At 38.1% G+C, this 15,173-nt stretch overlaps 2 long non-coding RNA genes across 2 annotated transcripts; both read left to right on the top strand.

Moving 5' to 3' along the window:
- The first annotated feature begins 1,717 nt into the window (after positions 1 to 1,717).
- Positions 1,718 to 3,345, top strand: LOC119500106. The gene is made up of 3 exons (XR_005209547.1): positions 1,718 to 1,736; positions 2,311 to 2,342; positions 3,258 to 3,345. It is a non-coding gene; the product is annotated as an uncharacterized LOC119500106 (long non-coding RNA).
- A 2,138-nt stretch (positions 3,346 to 5,483) lies between these two features.
- Positions 5,484 to 10,356, top strand: LOC119500089. The gene is made up of 3 exons (XR_005209534.1): positions 5,484 to 5,792; positions 9,919 to 9,975; positions 10,109 to 10,356. It is a non-coding gene; the product is annotated as an uncharacterized LOC119500089 (long non-coding RNA).
- The last annotated feature ends 4,817 nt before the right edge of the window (positions 10,357 to 15,173 follow it).

The following is a 15,173-nucleotide window of genomic DNA, read 5'->3' on the forward strand; positions in this document are numbered from 1 at the left end:
GACAGACCACTTGGTTTGTAGGTCCTATAATGCAGCCGCCCGCGCGGCGCGTGCAGGAAATGCACTCGCTCTCTTGTTAGCAGCGCTCAGAAGGACCGCTAGTGCGGGTGATCAGGACACCAGAAACCTGATAGATGCGGCACTGTCCACACACTCTCAGCTTACTCGTGACATCGGTTCCGCTATGTCGTCAGCCATGATGGCCCGCAGACAGATCTGGCTAGCTCAGACAACCCTCCCCGAGAACATCAGGAAGGAGCTCAGCAACATGCCGGTGGTACCGGGTAGAGTCTTTCACTCTGACTCCCAGAGTGTCTTGGAGAAAGCTGAACAGTCTCTGCGTACTCGAGAGAGCGTGCAGCGCACATTCAGTCGGCCTGCAGCGACGAGGCAGAGACCAACGGGCCAGCAGCACCAATTCCAGGCTGCCTGGGGTCATCCAGAGCCCTGGATGCGTGGCAGGCGCCAGGGCTCAGGTGCACAAAGTTCGGGTGATGCTGCAGGAAGACTGCGACTGCAGCATCAAGGGTTTCAGCCCCGGCGTACAGCAAGAGGGGCTCCTCAAAGGAGACGCCCCCCCAAAGGTCCAGGGACCCAGGGGGCCTCTGCATAGGAGTGGTGGGGAAGCCGCCAAGGTTCACTCCCAGCTACGCCTGGACAGCTGGGAGAAGGAAGTCTCAGACCCCTGGGTAGTGGCTACTGTTGCAAGGGGTTACAGAATTCAATTTCGGCGGCGGCCCCCACCTTTTTCCAGGGTCCAGATGACGTTTGTCAAGGACCCATTCCAGGCAAAAGTTCTGTCCGAGGAGATTGCAATCCTCCTTCAGAAGAACGTAATTGCGAAGGTAAGGCCCAGCGAACAGCAAGCTGGCTTTTATTCAACATATTTCCTTGCTCCCAAAAAGGATGGTGGGATACGTCCCATCCTGGACCTCCAGCGCCTAAATACCTACATAAAGGTTCTGCCGTTCAGAATGCTGCACACACGGCACATTCTAGAGTCGATAGAGCAAGGGGAACGGTTCACCACTATCGATCTAAAAGACGCGTACTTCCACGTCCCCATTTGTCGATCTGTCACCACTCCAGAGTGCAGGCTTAAAGATCCTGCCACACCTGGACGACTGGCTGGTCTGCGCTTCATCTCGCGAACAGGTCATGCAGCATACCGGGAGGGTCTTAGCTCATGTCCAATCCCTTGGTTTCAGGGTGAACTTAAAGAAAAGCAACCTCGAACCGAGGCAGGAAACAGTATTCTTGGGGCTTTGCCTGAACTCACTTGTGATGAAGGCGTCCCTTACCCCTCAGAGGGTTGCGAGAATCCTAACGGTCTTGCGTATCTTCCGACTGGGCAAACGCCTACAGTTGCTTCACTTTCAGAGACTGCTGGGGTTGATATCATTAGCAGTGTTGGTGATTCCGCTGGGCCTGCTCAGGGCTCGGCCCCTGCAGCGGTGGCTGAATGCGTTCAACCTCCATCCACGGAGGGACAGGCATGTGAAGCTCAGAGTGACTCAGTCATGTCAGAGAGCTCTGAGCCCATGGAGGGACCGCAAGTTGCTCACACAAGGTGTACCCTTGGGCAATCTGCCTTCAAGGAGGACTTTGGTGTTCACAGATGCCTCCAGGACAGGCTGGGGAGCAGTCTGGGAGGGCAGAATGGCGAGAGGTGTTTGGAAACCTCCATGGGACACCGAACACATCACGAGTGGCCGAAGCTTTTTTTTCTAAAAAATGTATAAAAAAAAGTCTGAAAAGTATTCGAAAAAAAAAAGTCTGAAAAATGTTGGAAAAAAAAGTCTGAAAAATGTCCGGAAAACAAAAGTCCGAAAAATGTCAAGAAAAGTTTAAAAAATATATATAAAAAAAAAAGTCTGAAAAGTTTTCGAAAAAAAAAGTCTGAAAAATGTTTGAAAAAAAAAGTCTGAAAAAAAAGTCTGAAAAGTATTTGAAAAAAAATGTCTGAAAAATGTCCAGAAGCAAAAGTCTGAAAAATGTCTGAAAAATGGCTTAAAAAATTGTATGTAAAAAAAAAAAGTCTGAAAAATGTCTTGACACAAAAGTCTGAAAAATGGTAAGAAAAGTCTGAAAATATGTATAAAAAAAAAAGTCTGAAAAATATTCGAAAAAAGAAAAAGTCTGAAAAATGTCCAAAAAAAAGTCTGAAAATGTCTGAAACAAATGTTTGTTTGAAAAATACTGGAAAAAAAACTGAAAAAAAGTTTGAAAAATGTCTGAAAAAAAGGTTTGAAAAATGTCTGAAAAAAAAGTCTAAAAAAAGTTTGAGAAAATCAAGCAATGTCTGAAAAGGTAAAAAAAAAAAAAAAAAAAAAAAAAAAAAAGTCTGAAAAATGTCCGAACACAAAAGTCTGAAAAATGTTAAGAAAAGTTTGAAAATATATATATAAAAAAAAAGTCTGAAAATTATTTGAAAAAAAAAGTCTGAAAAAGTCCAGAAGCAAAAGTCTGAAAAATGTCTGAAAAAAGGTCTAAAAAATGTTATGTAAAAAAAAAAATCTGAAAAAGTCCAGAAGCAAAAGTCTGAAAGATGTCTTTAAAATATTTGAAAAAAAAAAATCTGAAAAATGTCCAGACACAAAAGTCTGAAAAATGTCCAGAAAAGTCTGAAAATTATATATATATATATATATATAAAAAAATGTCTGAAAAATATATAAAAAAAAAAGTCTGAAAACTGTCCAGAAGCAAAAGTCTGAAAAATGTCCAGAAGCAAAAGTCTGAAAAATGTCTGAAAAAAGGTCTAAAAAATGTTATGTAAAAAAAAAAAAAAGTCTGAAAAATGTCCGGACACAAAAGTCTAAAAAAATGTCAAAATCTGAAAATATATATAAAAAAAAGTCTGAAAAAATATCCGTAAAAAAAAAATGTTTCAAAAATATCTGAAAAAAAGGTTTGAAAAATGTCTGAAAAAAATGTCTAAAAAAAGTTTGAAAAATGTTGGAAAAGAAAAGTCTAAACAATGTCTGAAAAAGGTAAAAAAAAAAAAAAAAAAGTCTGAAAAATGTCTGACACAAAAGTCTGAAAAATGTCAAGAAAAGTCTGAAGATTATATATATATATATATATATAAAAAGTCTGAAAAATGTCCAGAAGCAAAAGTCTGAAAAATGTCTGAAAAAAGGTCTAAAAGATGTTATGTAAAAAAAAAAAGGTCTATAGCATGTTAGGTATGTTAGGAATGTTAGCTTAGTATAGTACGTGATGAAAAAAGTCGTGTTAAAAAAAAAAAAAAAAAGTCAATAGTATAGCATGTTAGGTATGTTAGGAATGTTAGCCAAGTATAGTGCGTGATGAAAAGATTTCGTGATAAGTCAGGATGTTAGGTTAGGTTTTTAAAAAAAAAAAATTTAAAAAAAAGTACGTCATGTAAAATGTCAGTTAGGAATGTTTGGAAAATGTAATAAAAAACAATGTATTTTCACTTTTGGACATCAGTGTAATTTTGGATGTTAGCAGTGGACTTTTCACCATCATTTGAAAAGTAAATGGTTACGTCACAATATATAGTTTCAGTGCCTTGCTTTTGGCACACTTCAGCACAGTGGAAGCTTGAGAGTAAACCAGGTCTTCTGGTTCAGGGCCAGTCTCCCAAATCACTGTACCAACCTGCTGTATGGAGTATAATCATTTGCATTGAACACAATTGTATGAATCATAAATCTTTAATAAATAAATAAAATTAAATGTTATCAGATCTCAACCCTGTTTAAGCTGCATTGAAAAGGTGAACTATCTGCTGCTCTTAAAGCTTCTGAGCTCAATATACAAAGTGAATCCTTTGGTTTATTTCCATTGCTTATTTCATTTTTCATTTCATTTCAAAATTTATTTCAAGCATGTAGAATACAAAAAAAAATAAGGAAAAAGAATGATCATACCAACAAGTGGACAGTCAGAAACAAGTAGTATTTATATACAATGAAAAGTAAATGATTGATGCCTTGATTTACATATTCGAAAAGGAGTGAGAAGAAGTATAAACTTATTTAATCCCACCCCTTCTCCATAAGTCAATTATTAATTATTAACCAGCTTCCTTATTGAGCCATACATATACTCTAATTACATTTTCCTGAATTTGTCTAACTATACTTTTTATTATTTATAATTATTGTAACTATAATTATTACCTTTAATCTGTGTCTTACAGAAATATAAATGAATTACTGATGTAATTATCCTTATCAAAATTTAAATTTGTTATCAATCCAGAATACCAAATCATTACTTATAATATGACTTTATCACAATACCAATTCATTACTGATATATTTATCTTAATCATATTGACTATTTGTTATCTTTTCTCCCAGTAGACCACTTACACACCAAAAACTGACAATTACCTGATATTTTTCAGGTGGAATTTCATTCATTCATTTCATTCTCACTGTAAGAGCCAAAACATGATGTATGATGTATGCTGGCATACAGAGGTTGTAGTGTAATTCACTTTTAGGAACACTAGGTGGCGCTGTGTTAATTGATTGACCCAGCCACGGGTATATAGGTAAGGAGGTGTGTTGTTGGCGTCAGGGTTTAGCCCGGAAGGGCAAAGGGTTTTGACCGCAGGGACGCTGAATTGTTTGCCGTGTTGTTATTGTTTACTCGTTGCTATGGTAACTGGACTTGCTTCTTTAATACCATATTAAGAATAAATGAACTGTTATTGTAAAACCAACGAGCGGACTCAGGATCACTTTTGTACAGCACAACAGACAACTAAAGGTACCATCTACAGCGAAAAGCGCGTCAGTCCAGGGCTAATCACCTCAGTAGCTACAGTTGTAGACTTTAGCTCCTACACTCACTGTGCAATATCATTTTCCACTGGTGCACTTTTGTTAATAGTTTGTTTATTGTCAATACTGTATATACTGCTCCTATTTTTATACTTCCTTCTATTTAAATGGTTCGTATTTTGTTACACTTTGTTTAGCTCTTCTTTTTTTTTACCGTGTTAGCTGATGCAACTTGTTTTTTCAAATAGTAAGAAGAAATAGTTAGCTTGTGTTAAGCTGCACATGGCAGGTGTTGGATAACGTTTCATTTCATTTCAAAATTTATTTCCAACATGTAGAATACAAAAAAAAGAAAGAAAAAAAGGATCATACCAACAAGTGGACAGTCAGAAACAAGTAGTATTTACATGCAATGAAAAGCATAAGAAAAATACATTTTCAAACACTTGATGCCTTGATTTACATATTCCAAAAGGAGTGAGAAGAAGTATAAACTTATTTAATCACACCCCTTCTCCATAAATCAATTATTAATCATTAACTTTAGTGATGTAAAATGTCATAGTGTAGTATAGTATTTAGTATGTCATCAAAATGTCATCAAAAAATGTATAGCATAGTACATCCGAAAAATGGCATTGTAAAAGTCATGAAAACTAGATTTATATAGTATGTCAAAAATGGCACTAGTGGGCGCCTGGCTAGCTCAGTTGGTACAGCGGGCGCCCATGTATGGCTAAGGCTGAGCCTTAGCCGCGGTCGACCCGGGTTCGAATCCGGACCTGTGGACCTTTGCCGCATCTCTCTCTCTCTGTTTCCCCTCATTCCATGACTCTTAGTCACCAAAAAAAAAAAAAGGTCTATAGCATGTTAGGTATGTTAGGAATGTTAGCTTAGTATAGTGCGTGATGAAAAAAGTCGTGTTAAAAAAAAAAAAAAAAAGTCAATAGTATAGCATGTTAGGTATGTTAGGAATGTTAGCCAAGATAGTGCGTGATGAAAAGATTTCGTGATAAGTCAGGATGTTAGGTTAGTTTTTTTAAAAAAAAAAAAATTTAAAAAAAAGTACGTCATGTAAAATGTCAGTTAGGAATGTTAGGAAAATGTAATAAAAAACAATGTATTTTCACTTTTTGGACATCAGTGTAATTTTGGATGTTAGCAGTGGACTTTTCACCATCATTTGAAAAGTAAATGGTTACGTCACAATATATAGTTTCAGTGCCTTGCTTTTGGCACACTTCAGCACAGTGGAAGCTTGAGAGTAAAACCAGGTCTTCTGGTTCAGGGCCAGTCTCCCAAATCACTGTACCAACCTGCTGTATGGAGTATAATCATTTGCATTGAACACAATTGTATGAATCATAAATCTTTAATAAATAAATAAAATTAAATGTTATCAGATCTCAACCCTGTTTAAGCTGCATTGAAAAGGTGAACTATCTGCTGCTCTTAAAGCTTCTGAGCTCAATATACAAAGTGAATCCTTTGGTTTATTTCCATTGCTTATTTCATTTTTCATTTCATTTCAAAATTTATTTCAAGCATGTAGAATACAAAAAAAAAAAAAAAAAAATAAGGAAAAAGAATGATCATACCAACAAGTGGACAGTCAGAAACAAGTAGTATTTATATACAATGAAAAGTAAATTGTCAACATTTGATGCCTTGATTTACATATTCGAAAAGGAGTGAGAAGAAGTATAAAGTTATTTAATCCCACCCCTTTTCCATAAGTCAATTATTAATTATTAACCAGCTTCCTTATTGAGCCATACATATACTCTAATTACATTTACAGGTTTGAAAAATGTCTGAAAAAAATGTCTAAAAAAAGTTTGAAAAATGTTGGAAAAGAAAAGTCTAAACAATGTCTGAAAAAGGTAAAAAAAAAAAAAAAAAGTCTGAAAAATGTCTGACACAAAAGTCTGAAAGATTTGAAAAAAAAGTCTGAAAAATGTTATTTAAAAAAAAAAGTCCAGAAGCAAACGTCTGAAAAATGTCTTGAAAATATTTGAAAAAAAAGTAAAAAAAAAAAATCTGAAAAATGTCCAGAAAAGTCTGAAAAATATATTTAAAAAAAAGTCTGAAAAATGTCCAAAAGCAAAAGTCTGAAAAATGTCTGAAAAAAGTCTGAAAAATATATATTAAAAAAAAAAAAGTCTGAAAATTATTTGAAAAAAAAAAGTCTGAAAAAGTCCAGAATCAAAAGTCTTAAAGATGTCTTTAAAATATTTGAAAAAAAAAAGTCTGAAAAATGTCCGGACACAAAAGTCTGAAAAATGTCAAGAAAAGTCTGAAAATTATATATATATATATATATAAAAAAAAAGTCTGAAAAGTATTCGAAAAAAAAAAACGTCTGAAAAATGTTGGAAAAAAAAGTCTGAAAAATGTTGGAAAAAAAAGTCTGAAAAATGTCCGGACACAAAAGTCTGAAAAATGTCAAGAAAAGTCTGAAAATTATATATATATATATATATAAAAAAAGTCTGAAAAGTATTCGAAAAAAAAAAGTCTGAAAAATGTCCAGAAGCAAAAGTCTGAAAAATGTCTGAAAAAAGGTCTAAAAAATGTTATGTAAAAAAAAAAAGTCTTAAAAAATGTCAAAAGTCTGAAAATATATATAAAAAAAAGTCTGAAAAAATATCCGTAAAAAAAAAAAGGTTTGAAAAATGTCTGAAAAAAATGTCTAAAAAAAGTTTGAAAAATGTTGGAAAAGAAAAGTCTAAACAATGTCTGAAAAAGGTAAGGTAAGGTTAGAGTCTTTCACTCTGACTCCCAGAGTGTCTTGGAGAAAGCTCTGAACAGTCTCTGCGTACTCGAGAGAGCGTGCAGCGCACATTCAGTCGGCCTGCAGCGACGAGGCAGAGACCAACGGGCCAGCAGCACCAATTCCAGGCTGCCTGGGGTCATCCAGAGCCCTGGTCAAGGACCCAGTCCAAAGGCAAAAGTTCTGTGGTGTTATTTATTTAAACAGTCGCGCGCCGATGAAAAAAGCCCGTTGAGTGTTATAGCTCACCCGGTAGAGCGGGCGCTCTTACCGCGGTAGGCCGGGGTTCGAATCCACCTTTCGGCATATTTCATTTAGCCAAGGATTTTGCCTTGCATTCCCCTTGTGTTTAAAAGGGCGTTTTCATTTCCCCCTTAAACCTCTGTGCGCAGTAGGTGGGATTGGTTATTTGTTCCCCCTTGTACGTCCGCGTACAGGAAAGGGGTGATTTTAGTTCTTATGAGCAGTATTTTTGTTTATACCTTTGAGCCAGCGAGTGCATATATCCCCATTGACTACTGGGGGCAGGTGGATACTCAGTCTCAAATCCTGGCCGCCATTCGTGGTCTGGCAGACAGGGTGAGTAGAATGGAGGCTCAGAGAGCAGCTCCACTGACTGCGGCTTGTTCGGAGGGGATCTCCCCTAGGGACTTGCCGGCATATGGAGAACATCAGGCCGATCACCCTGATGCGTGGCAGGCGCCAGGGCTCAGGTGCACAAAGTTCGGGTGATGCTGCAGGAAGACTGCGACTGCAGCATCAAGGGTTTCAGCCCCGGCGTACAGCAAGAGGGGCTCCTCAAAGGAGACGCCCCCCCAAAGGTCCAGGGACCCAGGGGGCCTCTGCATAGGAGTGGTGGGGAAGCCGCCAAGGTTCACTCCCAGCTACGCCTGGACAGCTGGGAGAAGGAAGTCTCAGACCCCTGGGTAGTGGCTACTGTTGCAAGGGGTTACAGAATTCAATTTCGGCGGCGGCCCCCACCTTTTTCCAGGGTCCAGATGACGTTTGTCAAGGACCCATTCCAGGCAAAAGTTCTGTCCGAGGAGATTGCAATCCTCCTTCAGAAGAACGTAATTGCGAAGGTAAGGCCCAGCGAACAGCAAGCTGGCTTTTATTCAACATATTTCCTTGCTCCCAAAAAGGATGGTGGGATACGTCCCATCCTGGACCTCCAGCGCCTAAATACCTACATAAAGGTTCTGCCGTTCAGAATGCTGCACACACGGCACATTCTAGAGTCGATAGAGCAAGGGGAACGGTTCACCACTATCGATCTAAAAGACGCGTACTTCCACGTCCCCATTTGTCGATCTGTCACCACTCCAGAGTGCAGGCTTAAAGATCCTGCCACACCTGGACGACTGGCTGGTCTGCGCTTCATCTCGCGAACAGGTCATGCAGCATACCGGGAGGGTCTTAGCTCATGTCCAATCCCTTGGTTTCAGGGTGAACTTAAAGAAAAGCAACCTCGAACCGAGGCAGGAAACAGTATTCTTGGGGCTTTGCCTGAACTCACTTGTGATGAAGGCGTCCCTTACCCCTCAGAGGGTTGCGAGAATCCTAACGGTCTTGCGTATCTTCCGACTGGGCAAACGCCTACAGTTGCTTCACTTTCAGAGACTGCTGGGGTTGATATCATTAGCAGTGTTGGTGATTCCGCTGGGCCTGCTCAGGGCTCGGCCCCTGCAGCGGTGGCTGAATGCGTTCAACCTCCATCCACGGAGGGACAGGCATGTGAAGCTCAGAGTGACTCAGTCATGTCAGAGAGCTCTGAGCCCATGGAGGGACCGCAAGTTGCTCACACAAGGTGTACCCTTGGGCAATCTGCCTTCAAGGAGGACTTTGGTGTTCACAGATGCCTCCAGGACAGGCTGGGGAGCAGTCTGGGAGGGCAGAATGGCGAGAGGTGTTTGGAAACCTCCATGGGACACCGAACACATCACGAGTGGCCGAAGCTTTTTTTTCTAAAAAATGTATAAAAAAAAGTCTGAAAAGTATTCGAAAAAAAAAAGTCTGAAAAATGTTGGAAAAAAAAGTCTGAAAAATGTCCGGAAAACAAAAGTCCGAAAAATGTCAAGAAAAGTTTAAAAAATATATATAAAAAAAAAAGTCTGAAAAGTTTTCGAAAAAAAAAAGTCTGAAAAATGTTTGAAAAAAAAAAAGTCTGAAAAAAAAGTCTGAAAAGTATTTGAAAAAAAATGTCTGAAAAATGTCCAGAAGCAAAAGTCTGAAAAATGTCTGAAAAATGGCTTAAAAAATTGTATGTAAAAAAAAAAAGTCTGAAAAATGTCTTGACACAAAAGTCTGAAAAATGGCAAGAAAAGTCTGAAAATATGTATAAAAAAAAAAAAAGTCAATAGTATAGCATGTTAGGTATGTTAGGAATGTTAGCCAAGATAGTGCGTGATGAAAAGATTTCGTGATAAGTCAGGATGTTAGGTTAGTTTTTTTAAAAAAAAAAAAATTTAAAAAAAAGTACGTCATGTAAAATGTCAGTTAGGAATGTTAGGAAAATGTAATAAAAAACAATGTATTTTCACTTTTTGGACATCAGTGTAATTTTGGATGTTAGCAGTGGACTTTTCACCATCATTTGAAAAGTAAATGGTTACGTCACAATATATAGTTTCAGTGCCTTGCTTTTGGCACACTTCAGCACAGTGGAAGCTTGAGAGTAAAACCAGGTCTTCTGGTTCAGGGCCAGTCTCCCAAATCACTGTACCAACCTGCTGTATGGAGTATAATCATTTGCATTGAACACAATTGTATGAATCATAAATCTTTAATAAATAAATAAAATTAAATGTTATCAGATCTCAACCCTGTTTAAGCTGCATTGAAAAGGTGAACTATCTGCTGCTCTTAAAGCTTCTGAGCTCAATATACAAAGTGAATCCTTTGGTTTATTTCCATTGCTTATTTCATTTTTCATTTCATTTCAAAATTTATTTCAAGCATGTAGAATACAAAAAAAAAAAAAAAAAATAAGGAAAAAGAATGATCATACCAACAAGTGGACAGTCAGAAACAAGTAGTATTTATATACAATGAAAAGTAAATTGTCAACATTTGATGCCTTGATTTACATATTCGAAAAGGAGTGAGAAGAAGTATAAAGTTATTTAATCCCACCCCTTTTCCATAAGTCAATTATTAATTATTAACCAGCTTCCTTATTGAGCCATACATATACTCTAATTACATTTACAGGTTTGAAAAATGTCTGAAAAAAATGTCTAAAAAAAGTTTGAAAAATGTTGGAAAAGAAAAGTCCTAAACAATGTCTGAAAAAGGTAAAAAAAAAAAAAAAAAGTCTGAAAAATGTCTGACACAAAAGTCTGAAAGATTTGAAAAAAAAGTCTGAAAAATGTTATTTAAAAAAAAAAGTCCAGAAGCAAACGTCTGAAAAATGTCTTGAAAATATTTGAAAAAAAAGTAAAAAAAAAAAATCTGAAAAATGTCCAGAAAAGTCTGAAAAATATATTTAAAAAAAAGTCTGAAAAATGTCCAAAAGCAAAATTCTGAAAAATGTCTTAAAAAAGTCTGAAAAATATATATTAAAAAAAAAAAAAGTCTGAAAATTATTTGAAAAAAAAAAGTCTGAAAAAGTCCAGAATCAAAAGTCTTAAAGATGTCTTTAAAATATTTGAAAAAAAAAAGTCTGAAAAATGTCCGGACACAAAAGTCTGAAAAATGTCAAGAAAAGTCTGAAAATTATATATATATATATATAAAAAAAAGTCTGAAAAGTATTCGAAAAAAAAAACGTCTGAAAAATGTTGGAAAAAAAAGTCTGAAAAATGTTGGAAAAAAAAGTCTGAAAAATGTCCGGACACAAAAGTCTGAAAAATGTCAAGAAAAGTCTGAAAATTATATATATATATATATATAAAAAAAGTCTGAAAAGTATTCGAAAAAAAAAAGTCTGAAAAATGTCCAGAAGCAAAAGTCTGAAAAATGTCTGAAAAAAGGTCTAAAAAATGTTATGTAAAAAAAAAAAGTCTTAAAAAATGTCAAAAGTCTGAAAATATATATAAAAAAAAGTCTGAAAAAATATCCGTAAAAAAAAAAGGTTTGAAAAATGTCTGAAAAAAATGTCTAAAAAAAGTTTGAAAAATGTTGGAAAAGAAAAGTCTAAACAATGTCTGAAAAAGGTAAGGTAAGGTTAGAGTCTTTCACTCTGACTCCCAGAGTGTCTTGGAGAAAGCTCTGAACAGTCTCTGCGTACTCGAGAGAGCGTGCAGCGCACATTCAGTCGGCCTGCAGCGACGAGGCAGAGACCAACGGGCCAGCAGCACCAATTCCAGGCTGCCTGGGGTCATCCAGAGCCCTGGTCAAGGACCCAGTCCAAAGGCAAAAGTTCTGTGGTGTTATTTATTTAAACAGTCGCGCGCCGATGAAAAAAGCCCGTTGAGTGTTATAGCTCACCCGGTAGAGCGGGCGCTCTTACCGCGGTAGGCCGGGGTTCGAATCCACCTTTCGGCATATTTCATTTAGCCAAGGATTTTGCCTTGCATTCCCCTTGTGTTTAAAAGGGCGTTTTCATTTCCCCCTTAAACCTCTGTGCGCAGTAGGTGGGATTGGTTATTTGTTCCCCCTTGTACGTCCGCGTACAGGAAAGGGGTGATTTTAGTTCTTATGAGCAGTATTTTTGTTTATACCTTTGAGCCAGCGAGTGCATATATCCCCATTGACTACTGGGGGCAGGTGGATACTCAGTCTCAAATCCTGGCCGCCATTCGTGGTCTGGCAGACAGGGTGAGTAGAATGGAGGCTCAGAGAGCAGCTCCACTGACTGCGGCTTGTTCGGAGGGGATCTCCCCTAGGGACTTGCCGGCATATGGAGAACATCAGGCCGATCACCCTGATGCGTGGCAGGCGCCAGGGCTCAGGTGCACAAAGTTCGGGTGATGCTGCAGGAAGACTGCGACTGCAGCATCAAGGGTTTCAGCCCCGGCGTACAGCAAGAGGGGCTCCTCAAAGGAGACGCCCCCCCAAAGGTCCAGGGACCCAGGGGGCCTCTGCATAGGAGTGGTGGGGAAGCCGCCAAGGTTCACTCCCAGCTACGCCTGGACAGCTGGGAGAAGGAAGTCTCAGACCCCTGGGTAGTGGCTACTGTTGCAAGGGGTTACAGAATTCAATTTCGGCGGCGGCCCCCACCTTTTTCCAGGGTCCAGATGACGTTTGTCAAGGACCCATTCCAGGCAAAAGTTCTGTCCGAGGAGATTGCAATCCTCCTTCAGAAGAACGTAATTGCGAAGGTAAGGCCCAGCGAACAGCAAGCTGGCTTTTATTCAACATATTTCCTTGCTCCCAAAAAGGATGGTGGGATACGTCCCATCCTGGACCTCCAGCGCCTAAATACCTACATAAAGGTTCTGCCGTTCAGAATGCTGCACACACGGCACATTCTAGAGTCGATAGAGCAAGGGGAACGGTTCACCACTATCGATCTAAAAGACGCGTACTTCCACGTCCCCATTTGTCGATCTGTCACCACTCCAGAGTGCAGGCTTAAAGATCCTGCCACACCTGGACGACTGGCTGGTCTGCGCTTCATCTCGCGAACAGGTCATGCAGCATACCGGGAGGGTCTTAGCTCATGTCCAATCCCTTGGTTTCAGGGTGAACTTAAAGAAAAGCAACCTCGAACCGAGGCAGGAAACAGTATTCTTGGGGCTTTGCCTGAACTCACTTGTGATGAAGGCGTCCCTTACCCCTCAGAGGGTTGCGAGAATCCTAACGGTCTTGCGTATCTTCCGACTGGGCAAACGCCTACAGTTGCTTCACTTTCAGAGACTGCTGGGGTTGATATCATTAGCAGTGTTGGTGATTCCGCTGGGCCTGCTCAGGGCTCGGCCCCTGCAGCGGTGGCTGAATGCGTTCAACCTCCATCCACGGAGGGACAGGCATGTGAAGCTCAGAGTGACTCAGTCATGTCAGAGAGCTCTGAGCCCATGGAGGGACCGCAAGTTGCTCACACAAGGTGTACCCTTGGGCAATCTGCCTTCAAGGAGGACTTTGGTGTTCACAGATGCCTCCAGGACAGGCTGGGGAGCAGTCTGGGAGGGCAGAATGGCGAGAGGTGTTTGGAAACCTCCATGGGACACCGAACACATCACGAGTGGCCGAAGCTTTTTTTTCTAAAAAATGTATAAAAAAAAGTCTGAAAAGTATTCGAAAAAAAAAAGTCTGAAAAATGTTGGAAAAAAAAGTCTGAAAAATGTCCGGAAAACAAAAGTCCGAAAAATGTCAAGAAAAGTTTAAAAAATATATATAAAAAAAAAAGTCTGAAAAGTTTTCGAAAAAAAAAGTCTGAAAAATGTTTGAAAAAAAAAAGTCTGAAAAAAAAGTCTGAAAAGTATTTGAAAAAAAATGTCTGAAAAATGTCCAGAAGCAAAAGTCTGAAAAATGTCTGAAAAATGGCTTAAAAAATTGTATGTAAAAAAAAAAAGTCTGAAAAATGTCTTGACACAAAAGTCTGAAAAATGGCAAGAAAAGTCTGAAAATATGTATAAAAAAAAAAAGTCTGAAAAATATTCGAAAAAAGAAAAAGTCTGAAAAATGTCCAAAAAAAAGTCTGAAAATGTCTGAAACAAATGTTTGTTTGAAAAATACTGGAAAAAAAACTGAAAAAAAGTTTGAAAAATGTCTGGAAAAAAAGGTTTGAAAAATGTCTGAAAAAAAAGTCTAAAAAAAGTTTGAGAAAATCAAGCAATGTCTGAAAAGGTAAAAAAAAAAAAAAAAAAAAAAAAAAAAGTCTGAAAAATGTCCGAACACAAAAGTCTGAAAAATGTTAAGAAAAGTTTGAAAAATATATATAGAAAAAAAAAAGTCTGAAAATTATTTGAAAAAAAAAGTCTGAAAAAGTCCAGAAGCAAAAGTCTGAAAAATGTCTGAAAAAAGGTCTAAAAAATGTTATGTAAAAAAAAAAAATCTGAAAAAGTCCAGAAGCAAAAGTCTGAAAGATGTCTTTAAAATATTTAAAAAATAAAATCTGAAAAATGTCCAGACACAAAAGTCTGAAAAATGTCCAGAAAAGTCTGAAAATGATATATATATATATATATATATAAAAAAATGTCTGAAAAATATATAAAAAAAAAGTCTGAAAACTGTCCAGAAGCAAAAGTCTGAAAAATGTCCAGAAGCAAAAGTCTGAAAAATGTCTGAAAAAAGGTCTAAAAAATGTTATGTAAAAAAAAAAAGTCTTAAAAAATGTCAAAAGTCTGAAAATATATATAAAAAAAAGTCTGAAAAAATATCCGTAAAAAAAAAAGTTTTGAAAAATGTCTGAAAAAAATGTCTAAAAAAAGTTTGAAAAATGTTGGAAAAGAAAAGTCTAAACAATGTCTGAAAAAGGTAAGGTAAGGTTAGAGTCTTTCACTCTGACTCCCAGAGTGTCTTGGAGAAAGCTCTGAACAGTCTCTGCGTACTCGAGAGAGCGTGCAGCGCACATTCAGTCGGCCTGCAGCGACGAGGCAGAGACCAACGGGCCAGCAGCACCAATTCCAGGCTGCCTGGGGTCATCCAGAGCCCTGGTCAAGGACCCAGTCCAAAGGCAAAAGTTCTGTGGTGTTATTTATTTAAACAGTCGCGCGCCGATGAAAAAAGCCCGTTGAGTGTTATAGCTCACC

The sequence above is a fragment of the Sebastes umbrosus genome, chromosome 2, assembly GCF_015220745.1.
Source record: "Sebastes umbrosus isolate fSebUmb1 chromosome 2, fSebUmb1.pri, whole genome shotgun sequence".
In the NCBI taxonomy this organism is placed as follows: Eukaryota; Metazoa; Chordata; class Actinopteri; order Perciformes; family Sebastidae; genus Sebastes; species Sebastes umbrosus.